Here is a 7098-nt window from a genome sequence, read left to right on the forward strand (position 1 = left end):
ATGAAAGTTCTTCTATTACTCAACCCTTCATCTCACAGTCTTTTCCAGAGTTAAGAGTTTTATGTCGTCTTTTAGTTTTGTGCCCAATCTCTGTAATTCTCAAATTTTATTCAAAACCATATTACTCATCCATTACTTTATTCAATAAATATTGGGGAAACGCTGAATACATTTTGGTCATATACATCCTGAGTCTCTGCTCTCAAACTTCTCAACCTAGTGGGAGACACAGCATATTCTGTGATCAATGCCAAGACAGAAAGTTACAAAGGAACACAAGGGCCACATTTCTTGAATTGTGAGAAATCAAGAACGGGTGTCTAGAAGAGATAAAACCTTAACTGAGTCTCCTAAGAGACAAAGAGGAGTAAGAAATGGGTTGGATACAGAAGATAAATAATGGATTGAGAGCATGGGCAGAGCACAGCCAAAGCGAAGAAACAGGGAAGGTGCATGGTGCGACATGACTGTGGATAGGGAGCAAGCAGGAGAATAAGTTTGAAGATGTAAAGAGATCCTGATCATGAAGGACCTTGTAGGCAATGCTAGGGAGACTGGATAGCAACATGTTTGCCACAATATGGCAAAAGGGATTAGCATGGAAGAGGGCAAGAGGACATGCCAATGATCCAAGGCAAAATCATGAGAACCCAAAATATGACAGGGGAGATGGAAAAGGGACTGCAGAGTCCAGAGCTCATGAGGAGCAGGTACAGAAGCAGGGGGCACCTTCTCTCCAGAGAGAGAGGTGAATGTGTCCTAGAACTGGGAGGCAAAGGCGAGGATGGAAAGTGCACTGGGGAAGTCACACCACGGGAATTGCTGTTAGACCAGTAGGCATAGATGTAGACAGGGAGGGGAAGGAACTGAGCATGACTGCTGGATTTGCAGCTTACAGGGGCTGAGGACAGGAAAAGAGGGAGCAAGTAACCAGACAGTCAAGGAGACTCAAGAATGCTCCAAGGGGTGGGAGTTAAGAAGAGAGATGAAACACCTATAGAACTTACCAACCAGGAACTTAGGGTTCAGTAATGAATAGAGATGAAGAAAATGAAGATTTACAAAAATATAGGAGAAAGAGTTGCAAGGCTGAAGTTGGCGGGGCAATTGGAAAGATCAGAGGTATTGGAGACACGGATAAACTTTACATGGAAAGGCAGGAAACTGAGGGACTTCTCCCCCACCCCCATCCACTCCAGTAAAGCACCCCCCCCCCTTAAAGCACCTATTCCCTCTATAAAATAAAAGCAACTTTGTCTTCTCAGATAGAGTCAGGAAGTAGTAGATTTTGGAGGACCTAACAAGACTGAGAGATTTACATTGAGAAGAGTGCGTAAGGCAGCCATCAGTGGCAGACTTGTAGAGTGACTGTTGCACACCTTTTATGGCCCAGCTGCAAGGGACTCCAAGACGCTAAGGAGGCACAGGTCCAGAAGTGTATGCAAGGCAAACTTTGGTGAATTTTATATAGAACTGATTAGCTCCCAGGAAAGTCTTCTGTGTTAGTCCCTTAAAGTTGCTTTAATAACTTATAAATGATAGAAATTTATTTCTCACAATGTGGAGGCTAGCGACCTGAGATTTGGGTGGGGCAATGTTTGAATTCTGTCCATGTTGCAGACAGCTGCTGACTTCTCATTGGTCCTTTCATGGCAGAAAGAGAATGAGTGAGCTCTCTTCCTATAAGGGCACTAATCTCACTGATGAGGACTCTACACTCAGGAATTAATTACCTCCCATGGAAGGGAAGTAATTTCAACCTATGAATTGAGGGTATATAAGCATTCAATCCATAACACCTTCCTTCTGGTCAGTTATCCACACCTCAGATAAGCCTGTCCAAGGGTCCAGAAATTGTGATTCAAAACACCACTGTTCATCTGGTACTGCCAACATCTGGATTGTAGTCTAGGTGCAAACCTCAAGATCAAAGCTACCAAGGGTCAGAATCACAAGATAATATGTTCCAGTGCTTTGTAACTTTATCAGATTAAATCATTGATTTTTTACCCTTATCATTGAATATTAACCTAAAATTTACTTGTGTGATATACTTTGATGACATTTAAAAAAGTTTCTGTTTGTGTTTAGCTAAAACTACACTCCAGAAAATCAAATGGAGACATCAAAGAATGTGATAATGAATTAGGCAAGCCCGACTATGTTTCTGGGAGAAAGAAAAATCAATGGAAGGGAGAAATTTGAGGTCAAGTGAAAAGAATTTTTTTCAAACAAGGCAATTAATTTTATCCCCATCAAAATTAAAATCTATAGTTTATTATATATATAGTTTATATATATATAGACATATATATAGTGCTTATTTTGGCAGCATATATACTAAAATTGGAACAATTCAGAGAAGATTAGCATGATCTCTACACAAGGATAACAGGAAAATTTATGAAGCATTTCATATTTTGGGGCATTGCTGCATGATGGGCTAAGCAGCCACTTGCAACACCTGCATCCCCTGTTGGGTGCTGTTCTGAGTCCCAGCTCCTCTGTTTCTCATTAAGCTTCCCGCTAATGCTCTTGGGAAGGGAACCCAAGAGTTTGTGTCCCTGGCGCCCACAGGCCAACTCTGGCTGTTGTGGACATTTGGGGAGTGAGCCAGCAGATAGAAGATATCTTTCTCTCTGTCACTCTGTCTTTCAAAGAAATAAATAATCCTTTAAAAATGATAGACAGACAGACAGATAGATAGATCCTTATACTTCCTACTACGACTTTGGGAATCTTGAGAGTTGGTATTAGGTGCAAGCAGCACATGGAGTTATAAGATATGGACTTGGAAATTTGCAATACACCTCCACTGGGCAGTGCTAGCAAGGGACAATGAACACAGGCTTTGAGGCCGACTGACTGGGTTCACATTCTGTTCCATCATTCCCAGCACGGAAACCTTGAACAAGTAATTCGCCTCTTTATCATTCTATTTTCTAATCCCCAAAATGGGAGTCATTTCAACAACATCTATCTTGTAGGATTACATGAGAATCAATGATACAATCCAAAAAAATGATACTTGATAAGTGTTCAATAAAGGAAAGCATAGGCCTTTGATTTTTTTTTCCAATTTTTGGGTTAAACAATATAGAAATTCTTACGTGAGAAGAAACATTTTGAAACAAGATACTAAACTCATTAGAAAATATATTGTATTTATCAAAACAGTACACTTTCAGCTATGCACAAAAGACAATTTCCTGTTTCTTTTACTCATTCAGTGCTCAGCAAACATTTATTTGGCAGCTGTCATAAGCCAAACACTGTTGTAACTATTTGGCACAGAGAGTACATCAAGTAACAAAAACAGAGGAAGGTCTCTGCCTTTGACGATCTTAAATTTTAACCTAAGAACAAAGACAATAAAAATAATAAACCAGAGAACTGGCATTATGGCACAGTAGGCTAAGATGCTGCCTACGCTACCACATCCCATATGAGCACTGCTTTGAGTCCAGCCGCTCCACGTGTGATCCAGATTCCCTGCTAATACACCTGGGTGCCTAGAGCATATATAAAATGTTTTAAATAGGTAGTAACCTATTTTAAGATACAAAATTAGTTTGACATAAGTGAAGCCATATTAAAAAGATGATATAATTTCAGTCAAGTGTTGCATGACCTGTAGTGAATGAGTTCTTGGAAAGGCATTAACTTGTAGCCACCCTGCCATAGCCAAATGGTGGGGTTGATAAGGAAGAAAACACAAGATGTTTTACACAAAAGTCTTGTTTTGACAAGGATATAAAAAGAGAAATCCAAGCAGGTTTGCTCCATGGAGTTGCTCCACAATGGTTGCCCCTCTTCCAGGCCAGCTCTCTGCTGTGGCCCGGGAGTGCAGTGGAGGATGGCCCAAGTACTTGGGCCCTGCACCCCATGGGAGACCAGGATAAGCACCTGGCTCCTGCCATCGGATCAGTGCGGTGTGCCGGCCGCAGCGCGCCGGCCGCGGCGGCCATTGGAGGGTGAACCAACGGCAAAAGGAAGACCTTTCTCTCTGTCTCTCTCTCTCTCACTGTCCACTCTGCCTGTCAAAAAAAAAAAAAAAAAAAAAAAAAAAAGGGTCTCAGGGAAAGTACGAACGCTGGCTTGGCAACTGACGAACTTGGTTGGAGAAATTCCCCAATCGTCTGAAAAGCCACCCAGTGGGGAGTTCCAGCACCCGTAGCCCGACTGGGTGAGGCCAGCGTTTCAGGCCTGGACAGCTGGTCTTGCAGTGCTCACCCCTTGGCGTTGGCAGCATGCCCCAGCATGATAGCACAGCGTGCCAAAGCTCCTAGGCCAGCACTGTGGACATCGAGCTGGCCAGTCCCGTGGGGCTCCAGGGATACTGTCATGCACGCTGACCATCTGAAACTCAGACTGGTTCGTTAACCCCGGCTCAGCTTCTGAGCACCTAAGATTCTGGATAAGATTCCTTCTCTGTAACTCTCCTTCTTTCTATAAATAACTGACAGTATTACTTAGGCTGAGTGATGAAGTGTGTGTGAGAGATCTTGATGTGCACACAAGGCATGCTATATTATTTATTGTGCATTGGGGTACTGTGTGCTGCTACCAGCCCCTCTTCTCAGAGGTCTAAGAACCTGCACACGTATTTAGCACTGCACAGTTGACACATGTGGCCTTAGGTGAGACTCAGGGGCTACCATTGCGGAGACTCCAGCCTGGACACCTTTGGAATGACTCGTGGGTCTCGTCTCGGCTGACTTACATACAGGAGGAAAATGAAGTGCAGGTGCTTAAAAAAAAAGATAGATAGATAGATAGATAGATAGATTTATAAGTCAGAGTTACAGAGACAGAGAGAGACAGAGAACTTGCATCCACTGGGTCACTCCCGAAATGACCGCAACCCAGGGCTGGGTCAGGCTAAAACAGGTTTTCCATATGAGTGGCAGGGGCCCAAATACTTGAGCTGTCCTCCACTGCCATCCCAGGCATATTACCAGGGAGCTGGATTGGAAGTGGAACAGCAGGGACACAAACCGGCACCCACAAGGGATGCAGGCATTGTGAGTGGCAGATAACCTGCTTATACCACAATCTAGACCCAGCACAGGTGATCTTCACATGTGCTTGTGGACTGGGAAAGCAGGAGGAGGTGGCCTCAGTGCTCAGGCCCTTGCACCCACATGGGAGACCCAGATAAAGTTCTAGGCTCCTGGCTTTGCTCTGGTGCAGTACTAGTTGTTGCTGCCATTTGGAGAGTGAAGAAGTGGATGGATGATCTTGGTGTCTCTCTCTCTCTCTGTAACACTGGCTTCAAATAAACAAATAACTCTTTAAAAAATAAGCAGGTACTGTTAGAGTGTGTTAGAAGGTGATCAATTCTATTGAAAATAAAGAAGAAGCAGAGCAGAGTAAGGGGAGCTGGCTGTGGAGGTGGGGGTGTTGAGAATGGAGTGTGGACAAGAAGAGAGGGTGCAGTTTTAACTAAGGAGGGCCATCAGGACAGGCCTTGGTGAGAACGTAGAAGTTTCAAACACACTTGAAGCAGGTAAGGGAGTGAGCCTTGGGGATTGCACAGTCTGCTAGGGCTGCCGCCTCAAAGTACCACACAATGGATGGTGTAAACAACAGAAATTGATCTGCTTACCATTCTGGAGGCTAGGAGTCTGAGATCAGCCTATCAGCGGGATTGGCATTTTCCGAGGCCTCTCTTCTTGGCTTGTGTATATTGGTCTTTCCATCTCCACACAGCCTTTCCTCTGCTTGTCTGTGTCCAGATTGCCTCCCCTTAGAAACACACAACTGCGTTAAGGCCCCGTCTTATGATCTCATTTTAATTGAATGCTTCTGTGAAGGTGCCATCTCCAAGTGGTCACCTTCTGAGGTACTAGGGATTAAGGACTTCAGCACGTGGGTTTTGGGGAAAGAAAATAAGGCCTGGAACAAGGATAGTCCATGCAAAGGAAATGCCAGGACACAAACCTTACCATGGGAGCTTAATTAACATGCTTCAGGGATAGCAGGGCCTGGAGAGAGGAGTGGATGAGAATGAGGCGGGCAGATTACGTAGACCATCTGAAGCCACTGTAAGGTCTCAGCAGACTGTTCTGAGTGACGGAGAATCATGGCTGGGCTTTAGGTCCGGTAGGGGCACATTTGGCTTATGTTTAAAACAGTCACTGACTGCTGTGCCCAGAGTTACTGTCAGAGGGAAGGAAGCAGGACACCACTCAGGAGCATCTAGGAGAGCGATGACAAGGCTCAGATCACAGAGACTCGGAGACATGGAAAATGTCAAGATGCATTTTGATCTTTATGTACTCATGGATCAAGCATTTATTGAGTGCCTACTGTTTTCCAAGTTCTGATTTCTAATTGGTGGGTGGGTAGGGGTGGGTAGGCATGTGTATGGAAAAATTCCTGGCAGAAATGAGGATACAGAAAATGAGAGAATTCTGTGCTCTTCAAAGAGAAGAAAACAAGAGAGAGGCTTACAAAAGTGATGGAATGTAAAATTAAATGGCTACAAAAATGGTAATTATTGGGCACTCTCAGATCCATCTGGAAAGTGCCCATCCATTCCAATGGTTGCACTGTCCCATTAAAACTTTCTGCCTTGTTGACCACTAAAAAAAAAAAAAAAGTAATTAAATCAGGAAATGTGTTTCAAAGGAGGAAGGATGCCACTCAGTTCTTTCAGGAGGTTTGGTACTATCTCTTTTCCCTCACCTTTCTGCTTCTCTGGTTTCCCACTTAAAATAAAACTTGACATTTCTCCCTTTCGTATATCTGAAGGCATCTGCAGGTCATTTGAAAAGCACCGGAGGGGAACAAAGGGCGTGGTCTAGAGCTCGGAGAGGAAGGACACAGGAAAGCCCGAGACCACTAGGCAGGCAGAGGTCACCCAGCCCCATGCCCAGGTCCACAAAGCAAACAAAAACTGAAACCACATTGTAATCAAGAACCAAAAGGAAAGGGGTTTATCTGTTAGAATTAGTGTTAACAACTACCACATTTTATTTATTTTCATTTCTTAAACATTGATTTATCTGCAAGTCACAGTTAGAGAGAGAGAGAGAGAGAGAGAGAGAATCTTCCATCCACTGGTTCACTCCCCAGATGGCTGCAATAGCCAGG

At 43.9% G+C, this 7098-nt stretch overlaps 1 non-coding gene across 1 annotated transcript; it reads left to right on the forward strand.

Moving 5' to 3' along the window:
• The first annotated feature begins 2316 nt into the window (after window positions 1–2316).
• On the forward strand, window positions 2317–2423 carry LOC127491878 (U6 spliceosomal RNA). The gene has a single exon (XR_007920811.3). It is a non-coding gene; the product is annotated as a U6 spliceosomal RNA (small nuclear RNA).
• The last annotated feature ends 4675 nt before the right edge of the window (window positions 2424–7098 follow it).

This window comes from Oryctolagus cuniculus, chromosome 3 (genome assembly GCF_051225735.1).
Source record: "Oryctolagus cuniculus isolate XC-2025 breed Fujian yellow rabbit chromosome 3, ASM5122573v1, whole genome shotgun sequence".
NCBI classification, from domain to species: domain Eukaryota; kingdom Metazoa; phylum Chordata; class Mammalia; order Lagomorpha; family Leporidae; genus Oryctolagus; species Oryctolagus cuniculus.